The sequence below is a fragment of the Pseudorca crassidens genome, chromosome 20, assembly GCF_039906515.1.
Source record: "Pseudorca crassidens isolate mPseCra1 chromosome 20, mPseCra1.hap1, whole genome shotgun sequence".
Taxonomy (NCBI): Eukaryota; Metazoa; Chordata; class Mammalia; order Artiodactyla; family Delphinidae; genus Pseudorca; species Pseudorca crassidens.
The window spans coordinates 46,940,135-46,967,110 of record NC_090315.1 but is presented as its reverse complement, the minus strand read 5'-3'; the positions used below and the strand labels follow the sequence as shown (position 1 = coordinate 46,967,110).

General features: G+C 49.8%; 1 protein-coding gene across 9 annotated transcripts in view; it reads right to left on the bottom strand.

Moving 5' to 3' along the window:
• ZFHX3 (zinc finger homeobox 3) overlaps nt 1-13,757 on the bottom strand; it is a 256,795-nt gene extending 243,038 nt beyond the window's left edge. For 3 of the 9 annotated variants that reach the window (XR_010938973.1, XM_067718713.1, XM_067718714.1), the window contains exon 1: nt 1,932-2,249. The gene's annotated coding sequence lies outside the window, so the exon portion shown is untranslated. Of the gene's footprint in view, nt 1-1,931; nt 2,250-4,803; nt 7,600-12,712; nt 12,831-13,291 lie in introns of those variants that run through there. The other 6 variants (XM_067718710.1, XM_067718716.1, XM_067718708.1 and 3 more) reach the window with 6 other exon arrangements.
• Between the last annotated feature and the right edge of the window lie 13,219 nt (nt 13,758-26,976).

Genomic DNA, 26,976 nt, shown 5'->3' with positions numbered 1-26,976 from the left:
TGTCATCAAGACAGAAGGTCTCCAAGTCACTTAATTCCTTGTGATTCCAAAAGGACTGATTTTAAAGTGTAAAAGTGCTTGCTTCTGCATCTGCCCCATGTTGTTAAATAATACTTGTGTAATTAAATAAAAGAACAAAGTGTGACCCTAGCCCATTCTGAGAGGCACTTACACGCTCTCTGAAAACATGCTGGAAACTAAACGCAGACAATCTCCTTAGTCCTGTAATTTAAGGAAAGGGGAGAGGAAAAGTTTCTCTTGGCCTTCATAGCCACATGCCTCTGAAAGGGGGCCTTCGAGGTCTCCACAAAAGAGAATGAACACAAATACAGGTGTGCAAACATCCAGGTATGTACCTCTCTCCAATGACCCTATTCTTGAAACCCTTAAATTATTTAGAACCCCAGTCTCCTGACTTCCCTCACATTCCGCCACCTCTGTTCCCTAATTGCTTTCTGGGTTGGGTAACAAGAAGGAATCAGAATCTCATGCCGCTAGTGGCTGTTCTGCTAACAAGGAACAGGCCTGTGTTCCTGGCCTCGGCTTTTCTCGATCAGGTTACCCTGGAAGGTGTATGTTTTCCTCTCCAATGTAGTCTCTGCCCTCTCACTCAGGCTTCCCTCTCCAGCCCAGCCTACTGGAGCTCGTGATTTTTAGGGTTTCCCCTTGAAACCTATCCAGAAACCACAGCCATTAAAAGAACATGAAGGTTTGACACCTCCTGAATTTAGGAATGAGGGGACCCCAGGGGCCAACTCCACAAACACACCTGCTGCTCGACGGCAAAGAAACGACGTTCCTCAGCTAGCAGGAGCTCTAAATTATACTCTATTTATTTAGTGACCTTTCCCCAAGGATCTCAAAGCATGGGAATGAAATAGGATGACCTGTAACTTTCTCACTATCTACCTTCAAGGCTTAAGGTTGTTTTCCCCGCTTTGCCGTGATGCATTCCACCACGCAGGCCCCAGCCTGAGGGAGAGGCCTTCTCCCTGTGCCCAAGTGGGGCCAACTGTCCTCTCCGAGGTTATCTGTCAGTGGCTTTTAGAGTCCTCAAGGCCAGTTAAAGGACACAAATGTAGGGCGGGGGGAGGGGGAGGACCCTCTTGGATTCACCTGCTAGCCAGTTTCATTTAAACCAGTTTATATACCGTGCACCACTGTGCCAGGCAACGCACTCTTGGACCACACCAGGCATGGGCTGTGATCTTTGCCCTCTAGGCATTTTCCCATCATTATAACACAGGTATATCCAAAGCAGAAAGGACCATTTTCCAGAAAGTTCTTTTCCCTCTAGCCTTCCATGATTACTTTTTTTTCTGCTACTGACCTAACTTGGGCCTTCCTCTTCTTTTAACAGGGCAAACGTCTCAGCTCTCCCTCTTGCCCACCCCCCTCCCCACGGAAATGAACGCTGCTCTGTTTTTCCAGAGTGCCAACAGACTCAAAGTTGAGGGTGGACAAGTCGATCTCCAAAGGTGTTTTCCAGCTCCCAAACTCTGATTCTCCCTTTAATTACTCCCCAATAACCCCGTTCTTCACATTGTTTCCAACTGGCCAGTGACTTCTCTCGCGATGAAAAGGGTGCATTTTTAGGCGGAGGAACTCAAACTTCTAAATGACACCAGCACCGAAAATATTCAGAAGGCAGGAACTAATCCAAAAGCAAAATAAGGAAGGCCGGAGGGGGGGTGGGGTGGGGAGGAAAGATGGAAGGAAGGGAGGGAAGGAGGAAGGTCTGTACTCTGTGCCCAGCAGAATTCAGAGTCTCTCGCCCCAGGTCGGTTCCAATTGGAGTCCTAGTAGTTCAGGTGCATCCAGCCTGCCCTTCCCCCACATGCCCCAAGAGAATGGGAAGTTCAGCCAAGACTCGCAACACCTGCCCGCAGCTCCAGGCCGGCTGCGCGGACCCGGAGGGCGGCTGCACTCACCTGGCACACAAAGGCTCCGCACACCTCCGGAGGGAGGAGGCACTCGCGGGTCCGGGGGCCGAGGCAGGCGCGACAATGGGAAACTCCAGCGGCACCCAAGCCCCGAACTTACCCACCCCAGGCGGCCTTTTCCCCACCTCCCGCTGCCCCCGGGGCTCCGAGGTGGCTCTGGCTGGGTGCGGGGGGGCCCGGGGCAGGGGAGCGGGGCTCATGGTGGCGGCCCGGGCTGGCAGCCGCCCCTCCCCGGGAGGGAGGGTCCCCGGGCGCGCGGCGGAGATTCACCCACGGGGCGCGGCGCTCGCGTCCCGGTCGCCGGCCTGCCCGCTGCCGGCTCGGCCGCCCGCCCGCCCGGAATCGCTTTATGTAAATGAAGCTCAACTCGCAGTTTGCAGCGCGCACCGCCCGGGGAAGGGGGGCGGGCGGGGCGGGGGGCCTTCGGGGATCCACATTACACAGCAACAAAGCGGAAGGTTAATTTGAAACTCACAGCCCCGCCGCCGCTCCGCTCCCCGGGCAAAGCCTGACATCTACAGTCGTGCCGGGCGCAGGCCGGGTGCTCGGCGGCAGCCGCGCCCGCGGGAACACGGGGACACACACGGGCGCGCGAGGCCCAAGCACTCGGCCGCGCTCCGGGCACGGGCCTCCGGGCAGGCCGAACCTCGCGCCCGGGGACCTGAGCCCCGGGCGGCTCGGCCTGCGCCGCGCGGAGAACCGGCCCGGCGGGAACAAAGCACGGTCCTCCCCAGGCGCTGACCCCTCACTCATCAAAAGTCAGGGGCCGGCCTAGAAAACGGCGAGAAGAAAGGGACATGCCCTCGGCCACAAGAAGGAGCCTGGGGCCTCCGAACAGAAGCCATCGGTCTCTGGGCCCCAGCCACGTCACAGCCAGGCCACTCTAGCATGGGGACATTAGCCAATGTGGACAGGAATTTATTTGAAACACACACCCATCCTATTAACTGCTTTACAAAGCACTTCTGTTTTTCAGCTGCAGAAACTTATAAAAACATCCCCTGCTCTCCACTGAGAGTTTAAGGATAGAGTTTTTCTTGGGAGAAAAAAGGAAAAAAGAGACATAAAGAGAGGAAGAAAAGTCGCAGTCTGCAGTTAACCTTAGGGTCTTAAACAAGATGCCTTAAGAAGCCACAGATAACGCACAGCTCATGCCCTGCGTAGGAAGATTCTACCCCCCGGGTCAAATTTAATGCGGCTACCCCAGGTGGTCAAAGTAATCGCTGGACACTTTTGTATCTCCCCAGGTTCACCTTCTCCTTTCTGATATGAAAAGACAGCACCACAGAAATCTCACCGGAAGTCCCCTGTCCTCCCTGCCAGAATCCCACGCTCCGTCTGAATTTACTCCCGATTCTCAGCACAGAAAGGCACCTGCTTTTACCCTTTCTGAAAGCCACCCACCCAGGCTGGCCCCAGAGCCTTGAGAGTCCTTTCTGACTGCACAATAATGAACCGTGCAAGTGTTAGAAATATAATAAGCTCACGAGGCGAAGAGCTGTATGTATGGAATCGTATTAGCATTAAGCACACACTGATGCAGGAGAAAAGGATGATGAAAACTAGAAGGCATTTTGCACAATATAATTCGGGTTCAGATTAACATAACTATCTTACCTGTTGGGGAAGGACAATCCCTCTCTACATTTTAGTCCAAAAAAGAGACTCCAAAAAAAAATTTTTTTCCAGCTAGGGCCCGGGGAGAAAAGACTGCCTCTAGGGAATCATGTCCGATTAGGGACAAAGGAGAACACAAGCCACATTCTGTCACACATGAGAGAGTGACGGGGTGGGGGGGGGGGGTGAAGATAGGAAAAGGAAAGTGGAGGATGATTTTGTAAACCAGAGTATGGCCACTGCAGAGCTGTTTCCAGACTTAAGGCCCAAGAACAGGTGGTGTTTTCAAAACACTATTATTTATGTTAGCCACATGAGTCGAGAACACCTTAAAGAAAACTAATGAATAATTTAATTGAAAAAGTAACTATGAATAATACACGTAGATGATGACGCTAGCAATAAGGCAAGTAACGTGGCACACACGACTCAGAGATGTCTCTGGAAACGTCTTCACGAGAATGAAGACTCTAGGCCCCCATTCCTGCCTGGAAGCAACCCACGGCCCAGCAGATAAATTAATGACAATACGAAAATGTTTATACTCCCAGAAAATCGAATTTTGCTGCTTTGTCTTAACTTTTATTAACAGGGGAAAACCTAATCTGGTGACATCATGAACCTGGTGGGCCAACAGATAAATATTTTCAATACAATGAAAGCTAGAAAGCCCAAAGAGCCAGCTTCAAAGCAACCTGGAAGTATGTGGAGGTTGTGGGCAGAAGGCCCTGAGGGGGTCTGTCCTGAAACTGCCTGTCCCAAGGGGCAGACACTTGCATCTGCCTGCTGCACCTCAAGAGTCCTGACAAGTAGAGCTGAGCGTGACCCTGAGTCCCTTTCCTTTATCTTAATCGGACACCAGCTACAGACACAGTGAGGCCTGGTCAAGCTTGCCTTTGTTACAGACACAAATTTAACAGGTAATCCACAGGCCGGTAATCTGTGGCCTCTGGATCATCAGGAATATAAAGGATCACACAAAAGCCAAAAGCGGGTGTGTTACCTCGACCAAAACTTCTTTCCATCGCTAATCAAAACAATACCTTTTCAGAGGGGATTTGCAACTTTTGCACTTCCATATGGAATCAACAGTTTCTCTGACATACATGTTACAAATTCTGTCCCCCAGCTCTGAAAGGCCCCAGCTCTTCCCAGGGCAGCTGCCTGACGTGACACCCACGGCCTACCCAACAGTGACAGCCCGGCGCTCTCCGTCCTGAAAACTGTTGACAAATAAACCCACTCTCAGAAAAGGCAATTCTTTCCTTCCAGCTCTCCATAACTAGTCTCGTCTCATCTGGAAAGCGTAACTGGCAACAGCCAAAAGGATAAATATTTAAAAATAAATCAGGCAATGCTAACCCTTCCCTCACTCCTCCCCTTAGCCACTCTCCAAGCCAGAGGCCAGCCCCCTAATGCTTACTTTGCTGGCTGGTAAATTACAAAGATCCCATCCGAGCCAAACTGGTTCTCTCTCTCCCTCTCTCCCGCTCGCGCGCGCTCTCTCTCTCTCTCTCTGGCGCGCGCGCGCGCGCTCTCTCTCTCTCTCTCACTCCACATATACACTCACTCGCCAATGCTGTTCCTTTCACTTCAGCAAAGGTAAATATGATCTCTGAGCTAAGAGACAGCGAATGTCAGCCTGCTGACTTCTAGCTAAACCTGGGCTCTACACAGCACAACTGGGTTGAGGCGGACTTGTGTATTCTTTCAGATCCTTCTATTTTTATTAAATTATACATACACGTTGATTTTAAAACTAGTGCTTCAATAACCCTGAGGCTTTAACAAAGAAAAAAGCCAGAAGAGGGCACAAAACAAAAGAAAAACAAAAGTCCCTGAAATAAGCAAGGATCCATTTGGAGCTGAACTGCACTGCATGCCCTGAATTCACCCCATCCTTTATAGGCAGTTATACTTAGAAGCCTGGTACCACTGGGTGGCCAGGCCCTCCTGGGTGTGATATAGAATGCAGGCTTTCCTCAGAACAGCCCACACTCACCTTCAGAACCGCTGGAGGCTGGTGTGCCAAGGCCTAACAGATGTTTTGATTCACATTTCTCTGTCACAAACCTCAAGGCCTCCATCTCTCGCTACAATGCTAATTCCATAGATTAATTTTTACCCCCCAAATCGTAGGTGGAACCTTATGTGGTTCACTTCCCCACCCTCCTCAGCTCAGACCCTAAAGCTATCAATGACACATCTAAAAAAGACACAAATGAGGAACCATTTTTTTAAAACTGTGATAGAGAAGAGCTTTCCTCAATTTTAAGTTACAAAGGCCAAGTTTTCGGAAAGCAAAAACAAAGACCTTGCCTTAAAACAGCTTCAAGACATTAGGTAAAGAGCTTGCGCTTTTTTTTTTTAAACAAAAATATTATTTCTGAAAGGGCAAAGAGGATTTGCCATGCAAGACTTTTATACCCAGGGGGATTCTTACATTTGTGTTTCTAAACCTTGAAATTGAGAATTTTAATAAAAAGGCAGACAGATGCTTAAGGACAACATTGCAATCAGGGCCCATACATTACAGGAGAGAGGTGCTTTGTTCGGGGCCAGGAAAGAGAGGTGGACTCCTAGTCTGTTCACAGGCCATCCCCACGGTCTGACACATCCCTCTGCACCAGCCTGATGCAAACCACTACATTCTTGGAGGGGAAGCGGGTTGGAGGGAGAAGAAAGGAAAAAGGAAACGGGAGAGGAAAGAAAAGGGGGGAGGGGATATGGCCTCTCTATATAAATCGTAGTTTCAAAAACAAATTCTCAACACAGCATCAGTTCCACAGTGCGTACCAGCAGTCCCCACACCGGTCCAGTGCTTTAAAACCAACACTGAAACGATACACCAATAGCACAATAACCAGAATCAGATCTTTTTTTAAATGAAGAATTGCATTTGGATTTGCAATTCCTTCCCATCAAGCGACCACTTCTTGGGGTAGGATCCTAAGAGATAAACAAAAGGTGACCCTTTTCACACTTCCCCTAAATGATTCCAGAATCCCATTGTCTTATCTTTTCCTTTTAGTGCATTTTTGTTCGAAATCGGTGCTAATCTCACTTAAGAGCCCCAAGCTGAAATTTCACATCTCCTCCAAGTCAGCCAGTGTTTTAAGAATCTGGATTTCTATTGAGGCCGTTCCAATTGCCAGTGAGGCCTATGGTAAAATGCGCTTGCTTCATGCTGTTCCGTTTGTCTCTCTGCAGACAAATAGAAACTGTGAAATTTAAAGAATGGATAAAAAAAAAATCTAAAACAAAGAGGTTAAAAAAATAGGACAAATGTTTTTGCTTTTGTGTCTCCCTGGAGCAATTGTTTGGGGGAGTCTGCATTGACAATAACCATGAGAAGGCCATCTAAAGGCGATGCGCACACAAGGGGACTCCTTGCCTGCCGCCTTTGGTCTGGGAGAAAAAGCACCTTAGCTCCGTTCTCCAGGAACAAAAGGCCAGGGCAACGGAAGGGGGGAGAGGTTACTGGGGCTTTCACATGGAGCCAAGTGTCAATGCAGGTTCATTTTTCACCCGTCTTAGTTGGAAAGCAGCTCAGTGAACTTCCTAATGACTGCTTTTCCCTCTCCCCCTATTATTTCTAAACCTAAAAGAACAAAACAATAATATTTTTTTTAACCTAAAACCCATCATCCTATTAGAGGAAAGCCTTGGGGGTCTACACACTCAGTTTTTCCTCCTTCCTCTCCCCACCCTTTCTTTTTTTTTTTTTTTGAGGAGGGGTTATCCCGATTGTGGGTCACATGGAAATAAGAGACACTGGTCATTACGGTCATTTTTAGTAACACCAGGATAGCCTTTACGTCTATGAAAAGGCAGGGAACAGAAAAATAAATGCAAAAGGAGAAAAAAAAAACTGAACAGGGATAGAAGGTGCAGGGTTGCAGCGAGACTGTGGGGCAACGCCTGGAAATGTTTTCTTTTTTTCACAGCATGAAGTCCCTAAAGCCAGCTTCAGATTTGCAACTGAATCAAAGTCATCATTACGAGATTAGGTGTTGTTTCTTTTTTTTGGGGGGGGGGGCGTTGCATGGAGATGTGGGCAATAAGGATGTCCTAAAGACACAGACAAGGGGTGTGTGTGTGTGCGTGTGTGTGTGTGTGTGTGTGCGTGTGTGCGTGTGTGTGTGTGTGTGTGCGTGCGTGCACGGGCGCGCGCACGGGCGGGGGGGGGGTGCTTCAAAGAAAGGAAGCTGAGGTGAATCACTGCATGCCATGAAAATACCAGGGCAAGTGGATGTCGGAGTGCTTAACCAGATTCGAAGCTAGAAACATCTTCCCCAGCGGGCGAACCCTAGGACGACGCAGTGACACGCAACCCTCAGCCTTTGAACCCAGACCTGGCAGCTTAGGAACGCATTCCCCCTTCCCCAGGCGGCCACAGACTCTGGCTGAAAAGCGAGGTGGGGGTAGGGATGAGAGGGCCCTGCGAAGAAGCACAATAAACAACTCAAATATGAACGGAAATGACATCAGCAAAGTGAAGGGCCTGTTTATTGCAGATCAAAACAAAACAAACTTCCAAACCTTTTGTGTATACAAGATAACTCTATAAAAAGCCCTCCTAAAATGTCACCAAGGTCGACACATCAGCATCCCGAGAAAACAGATGACAGTTACCAAGGCCCGGGGTCGGAGGGGTGGGGGTGGGAGGGGATGATGAAGGGAAGAAGATGGGAAGGGATTTAAAACCAGAAGGGGCCAAAAACCCAGCTGACTATTTCCCCCCTCTGCTGATCCTTAATATTTATTGGTGTTTATAATCTAAAAGCCATGCTCTGTGTTTCACTTAATACAAGGCCAGACAGTGCTGTCTAATGAGGCAGCATTACAATCAGCTTGTAATACTGAATTTTTAATGCTGCCAAGGATTCTGTTACATAATAATATGAAAAACAGAAGCTGAAAGTGGGCTCACAGTGACAGGACACTGGAGGTTCTAGGCAGGCAAGCGCCACAAGCCTGCCTTCCCTCCACTCTGGCCACCCCGCCTCACGATGTGCAATCCGCCCTCCATCCCTATACAGGAGATGGGTATGAAAACCAAGAGGATTTCTTAGGAAATCCACTTTTTAAATTATTATTACTATACTCCCTGATCCAAAGTCCTATTTCAAGAGTTTGAATTCCAACTTACCTGGTGTCAGAAGTCTGAAATAAAAATATTTTGTGCAGGAGGATGAAGAGAAAGGGAATATAGGAGGGGGGATTTTTTTTTAAAGCAAACTGAACAATTTAAAAAAAATCACAGAGGGGAAAAAAAGAACGAAGATGCTTGGGGGTGGAGGAGGGATGAAGTCTGCCGACCATATTCACAGCTGCTGTACTCAGTTTACATTGGTGTAATTTAAAAGCATACATATAGCCGCCCTGCTCTTCGCTGTAATACCCCAAGACTGTAAATCTATAACCACTGCAATGATTTAGTGATTAAAAACATGATAACATATTGTGTAACTGCAAACCACAGAACCCCTGCCAACTCTCCTCTAAGATAAAGGGAAAAAAATACAGAAAATGTGTTGCTTGCAGCGATCTTCCTAAACCCAAAGATTTTAATAAAAGAACCTATACAGTAGACAAATCGGAAAAGGGTGAGTGAATTCTATGTGAAGCCAGCAAAGGGAGGGGGGAAAACGGCAGCTTTATGTGGGATTCTTTTCCTTGTACTAACAAATTACGACCTAAACATGCCTTTTCTTTTCTCTCTCTTTTTTTAATAGTTTGTTGTAACTGGAATAACTGGTCCTGTGTGCTGTCTTGCATATTCAGAGCTGCTTTGTAATCGGATCTGGAGACCCAACCTTATTTGCCTGAACTCAATAGGGGTTTTCTTCCTCCCCCTCCTTCCTCTGTTTTGTTTTGGATTTGGTATGTGGGTTTTCTGTTCTTGCTGGAAGCAGACATCTACTCAGGCAGAGGCTCTGGTGCCTTTAAGCTACAGAGCAAACACCTGAGAGGGGGAGGCCCAATTTGTAACATGGCAGGAGGAGCCCAAAATATACACAAAAAAATAAAATCAAAGCAGCTGTAGGGGTTTTGGCCTCTGAGCAGCTGACCTGACCCCATTCTATATATTCTTTTATTTCCCCATTGCAGGATTCCTGCACCTTGGGTCAGATTCGAACTCAACGTGACCCTGAGGAGAAGGCAGTCACGGAGCCCTGCAAAACTGCTCCATATTTAATGGGGGCGGGGGGGGGGGGGAAGTGCTTTAAGTGCATATGCATTCAGACTCCCCCAGGGTAGACCGCCCCCTCCCCGCACAGTACGTACCTGTACACAAGTACACACACACACACACACAATCTGTCAGAACTGCCAGGCCTTGGGGCCAGCTCCAGCCCAGAGGGGACTGAACTCTCCTTGCAGCCCCCCAAAATCTTCACGTCTACAACTCTACCCATAAACGCACACGTGCACAGACCAACCCTCCTCCAGAGACTTTGTATGTTTAAAAAGTCCACAGATCTGAATTGCCTCCTCTCTGGACCTGAGCAGGGCAGTTTATCCAGAGAAATCAATAGGAAAGAGCATTTGCAAATATTTATATAAGCCCTGTGCGTTTCAGCATTAAGTAATTAAAAACTAGAACTCAGGGAGGGGGAAGGGAGGAGACACACAGACAGAGGAAAGCTGCTGGCCTAGAGTGGGTTTTCCTGCCCACACCTCATCTCCCCGAACAGCAATCCTTTCAAAACTGACTCCGTACACACTTTTTACGAAATCCTGTTCATGCACCATTTGCTAGACTATTTCAAAATCATCTCCAAATATGGATTCACCTACCACCAAGCTTTCAAGCCTGACTATAAGTGTCTGTATTCTCTCTCTCTCCCTCTCTCTCTCTCTCTCTCTCTCTCTCCCTCCCTCTCTCATGCACACACAGAGCAATCCTTACTTTTCACACTGCTTCAGTCTCTGGTGTATTACTCTCTCATATTCCTCACTCTAAATTCCTTGCTCTTGTTAAAGATATTTCACATTATAAGATAAGCAGAGGACCCCCGAAGTGGTAATTCAATAAATGAATTCCCATCTCCTAACCCCCCTTCCAATACTTTCCACTCCCAACCTATAGGATACCTACACTTTGGGGGTTCAGTACCCGAAAGCCTCACATGTAAACAGATTCACCAAAAAAAAAAAAAATGTACAGTACTATGAAGGAGGTTTAAAATGAGACACGATCCAGCAGCTTTCCCCTATATTATTCCGGAGGGCTGGCAGTAAATTCTGCTTGTACTGCCTCTAAATCTGCTCCAAGAAGCCGAGCAAGGCACTGGAGCACCCACACTGCACATACTGTAGAAATTTACAGTAAATGTAGGTACAAGATTGCAGCAGGCTGCCCTATCGATTATGCAGATTGTGATCAATCTTCTCCCCTCTCCCATTTCCCAAGCCTCTTTCCATAGACCTCCAAATAAGTTGGTCTGGAACTAGCCATTCTCCCAACTAGAGAGAAAAAAGTAATTTTTTAAAAAACATAATAAATCCTCAAGTGTCCCCACTGAAAGGGCTCGAGTCTTTTTTTTTAATTCCAAAGTAAATTTATGTTCTGTAATTTGCATTACAGCCAAGCGATCACCGTATGTCATATTCTTCAAAGGTACTTAACAAACACCCTTTTAAAAGTCACTAGAACTGGAGGCCAGAAAAAGGCAATCAGCCTCCTTCTTCCATATAGTCCATAGATCAAGTTTCAATAATTGAGACCAATAAAAACTGTCATATTTACCCTACTTCAAAGCAACAAGGGGGAAAAGTTAAGAGTGGGTGATTTTTGCAAGCACTTGTAATCAAAGAATTTGCCACAGTCGAAGGAACTGCACAACATTTTGCAAAAGTCAGAGTCTGAGCAACAGATTAATTTGCAAAGTAAAATGTATTTTTTCAACAGCTCCACAAACAGCCTACTGAGTCCACACACAATTTAAATACCCGGCATAAAATACACTTAGCTCTACTCTCCAATAGATATGCAAAAAGATGTACATGAAAATGCATAATGCAAAATTCAGGAACGTGATTTTTGCATCTAATGGGGAAAATACATGGGAAAGAGGAGTGGAACAGGACGAGGGTGAAAGTGGGGAACGGAACGTAAACAATCCCAGATTCGCGTGAACAAAAAAAAAAAAAGAAAGAAAGAAAAGGGAAAAAAGAAGAAAAAGAAAAAAAAGAAAAGGAAAGAAACAAAAAACAAGGGGGGGGAACAGAAGAAGGAATCATCTGATGTCTCTCAACTCAGCTGGCCAAGGAGAGGCCGGCCAGGCGAGGTCTGGTCCCGGCCGGCGGCGCAGCCCCGAGCCCCCGGGAGCCCCTAGTGTCCAGGGCAGAGGCCCCTCAGGGCGCTCGCGGCGCTGCCAGTGGGGCAGGGCGGAGGGCGCGCAAGTAGAGAAGGTCGGGGTGCCGCCTCGCCCCCTCGCCCGCTCTCGGACCCCGGGGCTCCGGCCCGGCGGCCGCGTTCCCGGCAAGTGGAGCCCTGGCGCGGAAGGCGCCCGGCCGGCCGGCCAGCTGCAGCAGCCGCGGCGACGGCTCCAGGCCGGGTGCGCGCCCCGCGCCGCGGCTCAGCCCGGGGCCCCGGCGCCTCCCGGGGTGGGGCAAAGTTGGGGGCCGAGGGCGGGGGAGCTCGGCACCGCGGACCCCCCCCCCCACCGACTGCCGCCTTTGTCTCGGCGCCCGGACCCCGGCCGCCCTCCCGCCCTCGGCCCGCGCCCCGGCCGGCCCTGCCCGGCGGCGCCTCCAAACTCGCCGCGCGGGCCTCGCCCCGGGCGCCTCCACCCTCCCGGGGGTCGCCGGCGGCGGCGGCGCGGGGGCCGGGGAGGAGGGGGCGGCCCGGGCTCGGCGGCGGCGGCGGCGGGAGGAGGAAGAAGAAGAGAAAGAGAAAGTTTGGCGCAGGGGGAAGGCGAGCGGGACGCAGCGAGCGAGCAGGGCGCGGGCGCGGGCGCGGGGAGCGCGGGCGACGGCGGCCGGGCGCGGGAGCCGGGAGGGGGCAGGACGAGCCCCATGCAAAGCAGCCCGGGCGCCCCGAGGAGCCCCGCGTCCGGGCGTTGGCGGCGGGAGGAGGAGGAGCAGGCGGCGGCGGCGGCAGCGGGAAAAAAAAAAAAAAAGAGGGAAAAGTTGCCACTTACGCGGTTGCTTCTCCGGCGGCGGCGGCTGCAGCGGCGCTGCTGGCGGCGGCGGCGGCGGCGGGAGCTGGCGGCGCTTTTAATCCCGAAAAGAGGCGCTCGGGCCGCGGAGCCCATCAAGGCAGCAGCGGCGGCTGGCGGGGGTCGGCGGCGGCGGAGGACGCGCTGCTGGCGGCGGCGGCGGCGGCGGCGGAGCTGGAGCGCGCTCGGCGGAGCCCGGGGCGGGAGGCGGCCGCAGCCGGGGAGCCGGAGCCGCCGCCGCCGCTGCCGCCGAGCAGCATGGTTGGCGGGGAGTTTACAGCCCCCGGAGCGGGCAGGGGCCACGGAGGAGAAGCGGCGGCGGCGGCGGCAGCGGCTCTAGGCTGTAATTGGGATGCAAAGCAGGCGGTGGCGGCGGCGGCTGCGGCCGGGAGGAGGAGGAGGAGGAGGCGGCGGCGGCGGCGGCTGCAGCGGTCGGAGGGGACGCGCTGGAAGTGGGAGCTGATGAGTGAAAAGAAAAAAAAGTCTTTGGATCTTTATTCTGCTAATTAGTTTCCTGCAAAAAATGGCTGTGATTAATTCAGTGCGCATGTGCTTCATTACCCAGGCACGACGGGAAGGGCTAATTAGCCACCTTCTGGATCAATAAGATTCAGCAAAAAAGAAAAGGAGGAGGTGGAGGGAGGCAGAGGGGAGGAAGGGAGGGAAAAAAAAAAAAAAAAAAAAAAAACCAGGGGAAAGTGATGAGCTGGGCGAGGAGAGCAGGAAGAGAGGATGGGAGAAGAGCCCAGGAAGAGGGAGAGAGGCACCAAAAGTTTATGCATGTATTAAAAACACATACACACGCGCGCGCGCACACACACACACATACACCACACCACACACACACACACACACACACACACACACACCGAGAAGTGAAATGCAGAGAAGCAACAATAGGAACCTGGCTAAGATTTTTTAAAAGATTTTTTTTCTTTCTCTTTTTTCTCTTTTCTTTCTTGTTTTTTCTTTCCCCCTTTCTTTTTTTCTTTCTTTTTTAGGCAGACGCAGCAATGTTTAAATTAAATAGGAAGAGAGCATCTTCAAAGAAGAGTGCGGGGGGGGCAATAATGGAGTGGGACAGCTTAAAGCAAAGATTTAAGTGAAAGAGCAGAGAAGCAGCAGAGACTTAGAATAGAGGCCACTTTAAATTGCAAATCGGAGATTTTTTTAAAAAGGAGGAAAATTACCTCCCCCCCCAAATCAGAGGACAAATGGAGGAAACTTTAACCGTACCATAGACTAGACGAAAAAAGATATAATATGTTAATTTTGTCCTCTGAAATAAGATGCAATCAATCTTCTCTGGTTCTTTAGAAGGAGAGGGGAAGGGGGGAGTGATGATTAGAAGTAAAAGGGGGAAAGTGAATCAGAACTGAAAGGGGATAACTCAAGGAAAGACAAGAAAAGGAAAAGTTGCACTTGGAAACAAGTCCAACTTTCTACCTTTCTGGACTTAAGAGAAAAGTAAAATCAATTTTCTCGTGTAAAACCTGGAAAGCAGATGTTTTCAAAACACAGGAAGCTATTTTGCCATCAAAAGCAGGGATGTAATAAAGGCAGTGAAAAATAATTTCAGACTAAATTCGTAAGAAAGAAAGCCAATATATTTAAATAGCGAGGAAAGGTCTAGAGTGTGTGTGTGGGGGGGGTGGGGAATTACATACCCCTTCCCTAAATGCCAAAAAAAAGAAAAAGAAAAAAAAGAAAAAGAAAAAAAAAGTCTTATAGCTACCTCCAAGAGTTTGGAGCAGAGTCTCGAAGCCAAAGGGCTTGAAATGAGAGGATGGGTTTCAGATAAAGACTAGGAGCGCGGTACATCCCACCAGAGCCCAAAGGAGATCCCTAGAATCAAAGACAGCAACCAGGGACCCTGCTACTGTACCGATTCCCAGTACATCAAAGCCATCACTTAGGCGGGTGTATGATACCTCCAAAAAGCAAGCAAACAAATGCAGGAAGAACAGGACTCTCTCTCTCTCTCTCTCTCTCTCTCTCTTTCTCTCTCTCTCTCTCCTTTTTTTCTCCCCCCCTTTCAAATCCTAGCCTTACCGTCACTGCTACTGCAATAGATTTTTTTTAAATGACAAGTATGTATTTATGTAAGTTCTAAATATGAACTAGTACCATTGAAATTACAATGTCTGGAATAAAATGAAATGCAATTTGCACTTTAAGTGATCTGCACACAAATGTAAAAACAACATTTATGTTTTTGAAGGCATTATTCGTGAACTCTGTAAACATCAGGTAGAGAATACGCACTAAAACTTATTTTTTAGAGAAAAAAAATTTTTTGTCCCAGCCTAGCTGGATTATTTATTTTAGAAGGAATTGGGGAATTAATCGGGAAATCTGTTTGACTAGAAGGGAATTCTTCATTTTGAGAGATTTTCCAGTGCTCTTAAGTGCATGCAGCTTCTTAGTCAAGACTAAGAGGAGAAAACCGGTTTAGGATTTTGCAGGGTTACCTCATCTAATCCTTCTGAATTCACTCTGGGAATAATGCTGTTTTATTTAGGAAAAAAATACATTTAGAAAAATCGGGGGTTTCCTCTCTATGAGCCAAATCTGGATTGCCATTCAAACTTCTCCTGGCTGCTTTCCACGCGGGACAGTAGATCAATAAAGCCAAGTCCAGCCTGGCTTGCTACAGGTTTCACCAATCAGTGCTTGCAAAACCTTTGTCATTTTCTAAAAATAAAAAAGCTAAAAGTTATTGTAGAAGAAGGGGCTTTTTTTTGTCCCCTGCACAATGTGTCTTTTGTGAGGTTAATGCCATTCTGGGCTCTCGATAGCCCTGGACAATGGGAACTCTCCAGGAGTCTGCAAAGACTCTGGCTTTTTTCTTTCTTGATTTTTTTTTTTTTTTTTAAGGGAAGGATGAAACATTCCTACAGCCCAAACACAACTTCTACGTTGATTAAATAAATATTTATCTTTATTGTAGCCAACGTATATTTTTACCTTCAGTTTGTCCAGTTTCTGATTATTATTTTAAAATTTTCATTGACAACAGTTAATCTTTTTTTTTTTTTTTTTCCCTTTCAGTCCAAAGTGCAGGTCAGTGTAAAGTGTAGCTGACTGAAAGAAGACTGGTAAATTCTGAATTTTTCCATTATACGTCAGGTAAGGAAAATTGCTCAGACCCTCAGGAGTATATGTGCTTCCTCTTTATCTGTCTTCATGAATCTTCATAAATCTGTTAGTTTATTTTCTTAAGATGTACCAGAATTCAATTTCTCCTTGTAGATGTTGAAATCTCACTTAAATGCTATGTATTTATATTCTTTTAAAAATGTAACTAGTACTAGAAGCGAACTTGTAGCTTGTATCATATACAAAACGGCATGGAGGAAATCAGTCTCTCCAGTGGTACAGGCGATTTGAGGGAAATTCTGGATATAAATGTATTTCGTGTTGCCATATAGGAAAATGTCAGCTTAATCTGGTAAATACTTATGCTAATTTTACTGAGTGAATTCGTTATAAGGAGGACAGGTACCAAGCTCATATGACTGAATAATGCTTAGGCGATAATCCAGCATCTCTATGGATTATTTATGTACAAAATGAAAAAAGGCACCAAGAAATTCAGAATCTAAATCCTTCATTAAGCTGGCAAGAGGACAGAAAATTTGAGACCAATCTGTTTTTCAGACATTTACAGTAGGGAGGGAAAGTGGAATGTAGGCTAAATATTGCATTGATATGTATATTTCCCTGGCTCTCGCTCAAATGAATGGATATATACATAAACACAAAGATATATGCATAAATGAGTACATAAATATACATTTGAATGACTTTAGATGTCTCTGCATCTCTGTGTGCACATGAATATATGTGCACACAGATATACAAGGTGCACATAAATGCAGGTACTGTACAGAGAGCTGTGCTCTCCGGCTGAGGGTTTCTGTTTCCAGATCTGTTTGAAGGTACTTTTTTGCAACTATAACATAGAAATGTTGGTTTAATGACGAAGATATGGATAGCAAATTTGATTAAGAATCTGCTCCCCTGCAATTTTCAGAGTCAGTTTTCAATGGGAGCAGCTATTATTTGCTCCAAGGGCTAAAACATGCGATGGGCCAGTCTTTTTTTAAGGGAGAAGGGAGATGGACGGGATCTTAGGAGATCTCACTTCCAAAGAGCCTAGCTTCTGGACCCTGGGTTCTCTTCTGCTGGGGGACTGGGGACACAAAAAAAAAAAGGGAAGAGGAAGGAAAAAGAAAACCCCGTGTGGAGGCAGGGGAAGTTGAAAGGACGCCTCTCCGTACAACTCCAGAGCTAGATCTAAGAGAAGGGTTGCAGGGTGAAGAATGTGCATTGGTCCCTTTCTGAATGTATATTGTTATTCTAAGTCTGTTGTATGTACGTGTTGCTGTCCTCTCATTTGCCACGACAACATATGGATTCCATAAATGCAGACATGCCGAAGTGCATCTGTCTGGGTAGTTAACACGATCCAAACATCCCTCTTCGTTCCGCTAACTCCGGCTTTTCCTCCGGCTCCCCGGCAGCGCTCTGGGCCGCCCGGCCCGTGCCCCAGGCTTGCAGCGCCCCGCGGTCTCGCCCTTTTGTGGTCTCCTGGTGGGATCCAAGGTGCCGCGCGGAGGAGGCGGGCTGCACCGCAGTGCCGAGGTCAGAGGCGCCGCTGCCGTCGGCCCCTGAGCGCGCGGGGACGAAAGGGTTAAGCTGCTCGAGCCCGGGGAAGGGGCTGCGCTCATCCCGGAGCGAGGTGCAGCCACCAGCAGCTGTGATTTAGGGGTCAAGTCCGAGATCACCTTTCTCCTGCCTCTGGAAATGGCAGAAGATGAGGTAGGGAGGGAGAAACAGGAGAGAGAGGCAGCCTGGACCGGCAATTGGCGCTCCATACATCCGTTCCCTCCCCGCGCCCCCCAGCCCACCTCCTGACCCCCAGACAAATCGAACAGTTCCCCCCTTTCTCCTAGGGGTGCAGGGCGAGGTGCTTCGGAGCGTCCAGAATTGCTCCACCCGCAACTCTGTCCTACGGTGAAACCACCGCGCCCTGAGCCTCAACCACCAAATCAGAAAGTTTGCTCTTCATGCACCAGACGGTGAGCAGCTAGGTCTGGGTAGAAAATGCTCCCTGTTTGTAGAAATCAGGGGCGCTCTTGGCAGAATGGGGGACTTTGGATGCTGGCACCAGTCCCTCAGACTCGGGTTGCACACCTCACAGTCGAGAGCGGATGTACACAGTGGTGTCCATTACTTGCAGCTTCTTGCTTTCTGCCCATATTCTTGGTCAAAAGCTTCCCCCCCACACACACATCTAAGGCAGCCTGAAGAATACTTTAGTGAAAATATATTTCATGCCTGCAAGAAAACCAAATTCAGATTTGTTTCTGAGGCGTTTCACTGGAAAAGAGAAAAGCGACTGAAGTCCCCTTTTGTTTTGGCGCTGGGCCGGGTGAGCCAAGTTGTGGGTCTCAGTGCCCAGGTGATGTCCTAGGGACTGCAGGGGCATGTACACGGTGCCCAGAGAAGGAGCTTTAATTGAGAAAGGGCTTCCCGGATCCACCCCCACAAGGTTGGACTTCAGGACAACGACAGCTCTTTTGGAAAGTTACTCCAAGAAAAAGGAGTTTCTGGTGGGAAAAGAACTGGCTCGAAATGACAGAAAGGGAAACTAGATCCCTGGGGGACAGTAGGCAGGTGGGGGGTGCCGAGAGCAGAGAGGGAGAGGAGGGAGCTAGGAGGTCCACATACAAGAGGCTCAGCGTCGCGCTCCCCAGACGCTCTCTCCAGCTGCCAGGGCGAGGGTGAATCACCCCGATTTCAGCTTCTGCTTCCAGGGCCAAGAGCGGACCAGCTGGTCCAGGAGGCAGCTGAGAGGTCTGTCTTCCGAGCCCCGCCGCCCTTTACCCCACCAGAGCCTCCAAACCGCGGAAATCAAACCAAATTGGCCGCTAGAATCTAGAGAGGTTTCATCGCTGGGGCAAGGGGGAGGGAACAGACTTTTTTTTTTTCCTTTTGAACTCCCGATTCAAAAGAGACCACAACCTACTCTTGAGTGCCATCCCCAGTACATGGATTGTGGGTATATTTCATTCTTTCATTCTTTTCTCCCTATTTCTCAGAAGTAAAACCTTTAAAGAATTAGCCCCAAACTTGGAGCGCCCAGGTCCTTGAAAGAGTTCCAAATGATAAAGCCTGCCCTTCATTTCGAATACATGGCGCATTGTGAAAATGCAGGGCAATTAGTCAGTTCCAGGGTTTGAGTCAGATTCCCAGTTTCCTCGGCTCCTTTGCAATAGAAATCTGAATTCCAGCCTTGGGGCAGGAGGCGCCTCGGAGCTGGTGGCTCTCCTAGGTTCCGCACCGCCCACACCACTGACGAGCGCTGGCTCCCCTTTTGGTGACCTGGTACCAGAAGTTTGCACTACATCTAAAGCCTGGGGCGGGTGAAGCAGAGCGAGAACTAACCTCATCTTAACGTAACAAAGTGAACAACTCGAGGACAGGAGACCCTCGGTCAGGCTACATGCGCTTTAGGGAATTCCAAGGGCTACTTGGCGGGGAATGATCGAGGCTTCCGACTTGCCAGGCGGAGGCAGAAAAAGGGATCCTTGAGAGGCACGGGCGGCGGCCTGGGGAGCAAGGCGGCGACCGCGTAACTGGGACCTGGCACCCATTTGCTCGGAGCCTTCTAGGGCCGGCGTGGGGAGTCGGTGCCCGTGGTAGCACGTGCATTGTTGACACGCAGACACGCAAGCTTGCGCTAATGGAGGGATGCGCGGCTGAGCATTCCCCCGATGCCTGCGTTTCTTGCAGGCTTGTTTAATAGCCAAGGAATTGAGTGCCTGATATCCCCCCCATTTTTTTTTTTTTTTTTTTTGCTGAGAAATGTAAAAAGGGACCTATACCGTGTACATATTCTGAAGAAACATGTGCATTTTTTTTCTTGAGAAATACCTAGCGCCATAATATTTCTGATTTAAGGGGTGAGGGAAATCTTTGAAGTGAGGGAAATCAGTGGGGGACGAACCATCTTTTCCTGATTTTTTTGTGCTTCTCCTCAAAGACAGTAATGGGATTTAAAATGAGAGAGTCCCAGCCCTCATGCTCCCTCCCATTCCATTTCACTCTCTTTGCCCCAGAAAACATCTGCAGCAACCGACTGCACGTCTAAGGGGACGGTTTAAAGAGAAACAAGGTTTGGGACGCGCATCAACTTTCTTTTTTTTTTTTTTCAAACGAAGCTGGAAAAAAAAAATCCAAGGACAATTTAAGCACCGAACGACATCGAACAGATATTTTTCCAAAGCAAAAATTTTCCAATTCGTTTGTTTCCTATTCTTAGAAATAGAGAAAAAGGCAAACCCAATCTTCCTGCACACGGATGGCACGAAATTTGGAGCCGGCGCTTGGTTAAGGCCGGCGGGCGGAGAATCCGGCGCGGCCCCACGGGCTTCGAAGAGTCCGGTGCACACCAGGCCCGGGGGGCTCTGGCTATAGCTGGACTCCCCGCGGATGTCCTGCGGGCCCAGCCTGTGCCGGGGCAACGGGCAAAACAGTGGTCCCCTGTGGGCGCAACCACCTCCCTGTTTAATTCCAAGGCCCAGTGGGGCAGCAGGGACATTCGACGCCACCTTCCTCTGGCCCGGGCATAGGGCGCACGCTTTTCACCGCTGCCCTCCTTCCCCCAGGGCTCGGTAGAGACCTTGCGCTGTTCCCTCCTTCCCATGAACCACAACCTCGAGGATCCCGACAGTTTCCCGAGACACTGACCGCACAGTTCACTGAGCCAGGGCTCGCGTCCCTAAAGTCTGGCACACCCAGTCCCATTTCGGGAAAGCTTTATTCTCCCGCCGGCTCCGAGCTCCCGACAGGAAGCCCGAGCGCTCAGGCCCCTGGAGAGGCCAGCTGGGGAACTTAAGCCGGCGCAGAACCGCTGCCCTGGGACCTGGGCAACCCTCACAGGTGTGCGCAAAGCACGGCGGCTGGCTCTGGGGGGAAAATGACCCCACGCGGAGCAACTGGAGCTACCCTGCGGGGCGCCCCCCCCCCCCGAAAACCACCACGCCCGGCGCCGGCAGCCACCTGGGAAGGAGAGGGCGTGGCGGCGGCGGGCGCACGTCTTGCACTTGGCCTGAGATGCCCAGGCCCAGTGCCTGTCCCCGTTGCATCCCACTCCCCACCCCGGGCCGCCCGACGGCATCCTTTCTCCACCGCCCACGCCAGACTTCCCAGCTTCTTTCAGGACACAGGTGCCCCAACCCCAACCTGCGGGCCACCAAGCTGGGGACAGTTGGGGGCCCTGAATCCAGCTGCAGAGAGCAAGGGGTGGTGTTCCCAGACAACACTCCCAGCGGAGGCTTGGGGGGGCCAGAGGGTGGTTGTGAACCCCACAGCCCCAGGAGAGCTGGGAGTGGGGGACCCCCTGGCAGACACTCAGGCCTGGAGAAACAAGACTGGCCAAGGGGATGGGACTGGATGTTTAGGGTTAGCGAGGGCCCGACTTGAGCAGTGCCTGTGTCTGCGTGTTTGGTTCTGCATGTCTCCCTCCCTCTCGTTTTGTCTGGGAAGAAAAAGGAAAGCGGGTGGATTTCTGCCGACCCCTCTTCCCGCAGTCTGGGAACGCTGCAGCAGGAAGAATTGCTCATAACGACACTTAAGCTCCGACACTTGAATGCTAAAGGTTAAACTCACAGTCTTCAGGGAAGGGCTTTCTGCCAACTGGAACAGTGGTGCTGCCATAGGCTCTCCTCCACCCTGCCCAGCCCGCGCTCCAGGTACAGCCAAAGTCACTGGCTCTTGGCCTTTGTGCCCTTCAGGGAGAGATGCCCCTGGGTGGTGGCTATTCCCATCCCACCCCCACCTCCAGGGAATCTTCTTGCCTCCTCTCCCCATCATTTATGCCTCAGTTTGCCCTCAGCATCCCTGACGTGTGCCGGTTCCACCTGGTTCACACAGGTGGATACTCTGGGAGAAACCACACTCATCCCTTTTCCCTTTGCTCTGGGTACTTGCTGGCCCCTGCAACCTGGCGCAGAGCTAATATATTGAACATAATGCCTAACATTGGAGGGGTCTGCAGGGAGACCTTGGTTATAAGGGGGGCTGGCGTGGGGGGAAGACAGATCCTTCAGGCTGGGAAGATTTCCCAAAAGGAACAGCCACAGGGGTCTCTATCCCAGGGACCCTGTGCTGGTGTGCTGAGAGGCTGAGTCCAAGAGCATTTCTTTGCTTCCCGCACCCACGCCCCCCAACAAAGGATGGCGAGACTCATTTCAGCAGCCTTAGAAAGGGCATCCCCGTGGGAGATGGATGGTGTAGTAACGGAGATGGAAATTAGCTCTTAGGAACCTGGCAAAATGGCCCTTTCCTCTTCCTCCCTCCTCCCTCCCTGAAGGCCTGCCACTTATCGAGCACCTACTACGTGTGGGTCCCCTGGAAGGCACTTTATAGGTTATCGTATTCAATTCTCCCAGTGGCCTTGGGAAGTGGGTATTATTAGTCCCATTTTATGGATGAGAAAAATCAGACTCAGGGATTAAGCTCGCACAGCTATTCAGAGCTTAGCTTCAATGTGAACCCAGCTCCATCTGGCTTTAAAGCTATTTCTATTATACCATCTGCCTCTTGTTAAGATAGGGGAACCAGGGACTCAAGAGAAAATAAAAGAGAGATACGAGGTGCCGTGGGCTGAGGGGAGGGAAAGAAAAATACTGTGGGATGGGTTCTTTGGTTTTGGTATGGATTCCGGACTGGATCCAAGGCGAGGAGACGGGCTACTGAAGGTCATGGAGGATGTTGTCTCAAGGCCAAAAGACAGAAATGACAATGAAACACAACAGCATGAACAAGCTCCCAGGAGGATGGCAACATACTGTCAGCCCGAAACAGCTGCCCAGCGTACCCCTGGATTTGTAGGCCTGCGTTGGCCACACCAGGAGAAGTTCATGCCTGGCCTTTTTTTGTTTTACTCTGTAAATTTTCTTACTGTGTCTGAAGCTCAGACACATCTCTAACTTCTGTGAGTCAGCAGGCCAACAGGAAGGGACGATCAGATGACCGATTACTCATGAACAAGCACGAGGAAGTCCAGAAGACCGGGAAGAAGAGAGGGCAGCGGCATCCAAATGGCAGGCCTTCGGAGGGCCTCCCAGTCCCTTCAGGGCTGGCCCCAGGAGCTCAGTTTTGCAGGCCTTGGTGGGATGGGTGGGAGGGTAGGTGCGGGGGAGGGTCTGTGCCGCAATGCCTGCTGTGTGCATACCGAGGTTTGCCATGGGAGAGTCTTCCCCCAACTCTGGCCACCAGCCACTGAAACACTCCTTCTAGGGGCTCTACGGCACGGGGACCCAGTGAGCAGGCCAGCAGCGAGGGCTGATGTCTCCTCACTGTGTTTCACTGGGTTGACCTGGGCTGAAACTGCACGAGAGTGAGTGTGTGTAATTGGGCAGGACTGGCCAGGCCCCCACGGAGGGGCTGCTGAAAGCCTTGTTAAGGAAGTCCTCCTGACCAGGGAATCCAGTTACATAATGCTGCAAAAATAACTCTGGGCTGGGAGTCTTGTCAGAGTGACGTATTTTGTTAACGGAGAGGGGTATCAAATATCTATCTTTCAACCCAAGGGCTGAAAGTACACTTGTGGCACTGATGGACCCCTCCTCCCCCTCCAATGAATGGGGGAAGTGGAAGGCAGGGAGGAAGCAGAAGCAGCAAGGATGAACCTTTTCTCCTCCCTTCCTTTTTCCAGGGGTAACTAAAGCCAACTGTTCACCTCAGCCGTATTCTGCCGGCTCCCAAGTCCGAGTACGCAGTCACATACCCTCAAATTCGTCTTGCAGTGGCAAGTTGAGGGGAAGGAATGATGGGGGAGAGAGGAAGAAATGAGTAGAAAAAGAGTGAAAGAGTTCTGTTTTGTTTGTTGGTGGAGCAGGGTGGGGACGAATTATTATTTCTCTGTCCACTAGACTAGGCCTCCCACTACCATGACCAACTGGTCCCACTTTGCCCAAGACTATCCTAGATTTAAAACTGCATCCCAGAAATGCCCTCAACCCTGGAAGACTGTGACAGTTGGCCACCCTCCCTCACACAGGCTTTGGCCAAATTTCCACAAGGACGTAGAAAATGATGACCAAAATAAGGTAGTTCCTTTCAATCCAAAATTATTCAAAGAATGACCTAAATAAGCTATTGCAACATGACGCAAAGGCCCTGTTTCCAGGAATTTGAAGAAAGAGCCATGTTCTCCCCACCCCTACCATTTTGGATTCGACAGCCTTCCAAGTGGAAGGATTACCTGTTCCATCCACTTTTCTTTTCAGATAAAGTTTCCAGACATGCTTTTGCCATTCTAAAATGCTCTGCCCTGTTTGGGCTGGGAACCGTCATTTTGGAAAACAACAACAACAACAACAACAACTCTGTTTGGAAGTCACAGTAACTTGTCTTTTTTTCGCCTCATCTCTTTTGTGGGGTCTCCATTCCTCCTGTGGCACCATGGTCACTACTGAGCTGTATCCCACTCCTTTAATATATTCACCTTGAGTCTGTTAGCATTTTCTTTTTCCTAATCTTGATAATCACAGCATCTGATCCTTTCATTCTAAATTGCAGCCTTCCTATCCACCCTTCATCGAGACCCATCTGACCCTCTTCCAAAGGAGACAAATGAGGATAAGCAATCCACTCCCCGAGACACAGCATCTGAGCTTAAATTTACATTCACCCCACCTCTGTTCTTTTTTAAAATCAAAATGTCTCGTAACTCCTTGAGCTAATTATAAAAGCAAATGGCTTTCCCTCCCTGAGTCATGTTCCTTGGCTCGTAAAAATGCAATTCCACTCCGAGACCACCTTGTCACAAACATGAAAAAAAACGGCTTGTTCAGGACGCCACAGCGAGGAAAGGGTGAAGTGGCAGGGCCTCCCACCCTCCCCCAGCAGGCTCGGCCTTTATGGAGTCTATTTCCAGTCTGTTTACCTGGCAAGGACCATGTGACCAATCCAGAAGGAAATGCTGACATCATTGTCTTTCTCTCACACATGTGCAGCCTCCCTCCCTCCCTCCCTCCCTCCCAGCTCGGCAGCATTCCGGCATCCATGCTGCCCGCCTCTCTCCGCCACCGGCCTCCTCCCCCCACCACTCACGCCTGCTCCCACTTATTTCTCTGTCTTTCTCGTGTCACACTTCCCTTTGTTTTCTTGTTCCTTGTAGGCTGTCTCCTAAGCTGTCTTGGACACACACACACACACACACACACACACACACACACACACACACAGACACTCTTCTGTAGGCCCTTTTCCTTTCCCTTCTTCCACAAGCCTTTCTTCCCCTTTCATTCTCTTTCAGATCTGTGGCTACTGAGTCTTCACTCTGTTTTAAAAATACACTTCCTCTTTCTCTATAGGTTGGAGAGTTCTTAAAAAAAAAAAAAAACAGTCTGTAAGGCCTAGAAAACCTTCTAGACCAAGGATGGGGGAAGGGCAGAGCAAGGCTGCTCTGTCCAGCCACTCAATTTCCTGCTCCAGTGGGCTCAGAGATTTAGGTGTTGGGGGCCTTATTTATTTATTTCTTCTCTGCCTGTCCTCTCCCACATTTACACCACTGCTGCAGGCAGGGGCACCCTTCCCTCCCCACAGCCGGACCACAGGCCCCAGCGGCCCTGCAGAGCGGGCGCCTGTACCTGGCTCGTGCTCTCTTCTCGGCGCTCCTCATTTTGCCAGGGGCCCAGGAGGCTTCTCAGCATCCTTCCAGCCCAGGACCCAGGGAGCTCTGAAGACCCAGGAGTCAGGGAGGAAGGGCGGCGATCAGCGCAGGTGCCTCCTGCCTGCTCAAAGGGCTATTTATACGAGGAACCGTGTGGCCGGGCTCTGGGGTTCGGCTGCTCCCAGAAAGCTTTCTTGGTTCATGTGGGCACACAGCCAAAGCATGCCGTTTAGAGGAAATGTTTAATAAAGACACGAGAGCCTCAAACTGTTTATTTATCCTCACAGAAAGGTGGAGACGTGACGTCCCTGGAAACCGCCTCAAAGGTAGACCACGAGGTGGTGAGGCCGGAGGGTAACACAACCGGGGCGATCACAGGGAAGGGCTGGCCTGGCCAAGGGGCAGAACGCAGATCCTCACCTGCCCTTTTGCTCCCACCTTCCACCCCAGGCTGTTCTCTCCTGAGCTCATACACGTTAGAGTTCGGGATGGGGCAGTGAGGTAGAAGCGGGAATGGGACGGTCACACGAAAGTGAGGTTATTAAGCAATCATTACTTAAGGTGAGAACTCATAATCCCCAACACGCATGAAGGTGGGACTCTAAGGGAGGACATGCTTTCGCGGGCAAGTTTACCACCAGGTTATATAGAAAATCAGAAATACAACATCCTGTTGGAGGACCCTAGCAAAATCTAGAGAAGGGACTTTCAACGTTAAAAGAGTACTGGTCTTCAGCGGTCAGATGCATTCCTGTTTCCTGAGAAACACTTCCAATACTGTAACACTGGCCCTGGCAGCCAGCCAGGAGCGCATTCAGGTATCATGACGTTACCTTCCGGAGGCCCTGTCACAGATCAGTGTACAATACCGGCAGAAGGGTCTGGTTCAGTAGGTCCAGTTATAGATGTGTCTCTTCAGGCACGTCAGGATCTAAATCCTCTTCAGACATGCTGGAAATCCAGAACTTTCGATATGTTGTAGAAGTTCTAATTTTAACTTCCAAATGTTACAGGCCAAGGACCTGCTGTTTTGAGTTGTCAATTAGGCAGATAGCTCTGTGGGTCAAGTCAATGATCTTTGTGGTTTTAGAACCTGCATAAAGTGGTGCTGAGAGCCTCAATGCCATTCTTATCATCTCCATGAATATTTATGGAGCCCTCCCTGAATTAAAGTACAAACGAATAAGATGGAGCGCAGGTTCCCAGCCGTGGGCTGGAGAAGCCTGTGGCACGGACTTTACACTACCCAAGCGAAGCCCAAAGTGGTAGAGAGAGGTGACATAAGGCGATGGGAATTATGCAGAAAACATAAAAGTGTTCTCGATCTTTCAATATGGCAACTTTCAACTTGGAGGGATCTGCGAAAGGATGTGTGGGAAGTCCTTTCCCCATCCTTGAGTCTAGCTCAGGCTCACGTCCTCATGGGGACCCCGCCCCCTGGCCCAGTGCTGAAGTCCACGTCATCTAGTTTCTCGTACTCAGCTCTCTGGGTAGACTTCCTGGATTAGTTTATACAGGCGGCAAAAGAGCATCCAAGATCCATTTGTTTCACTAC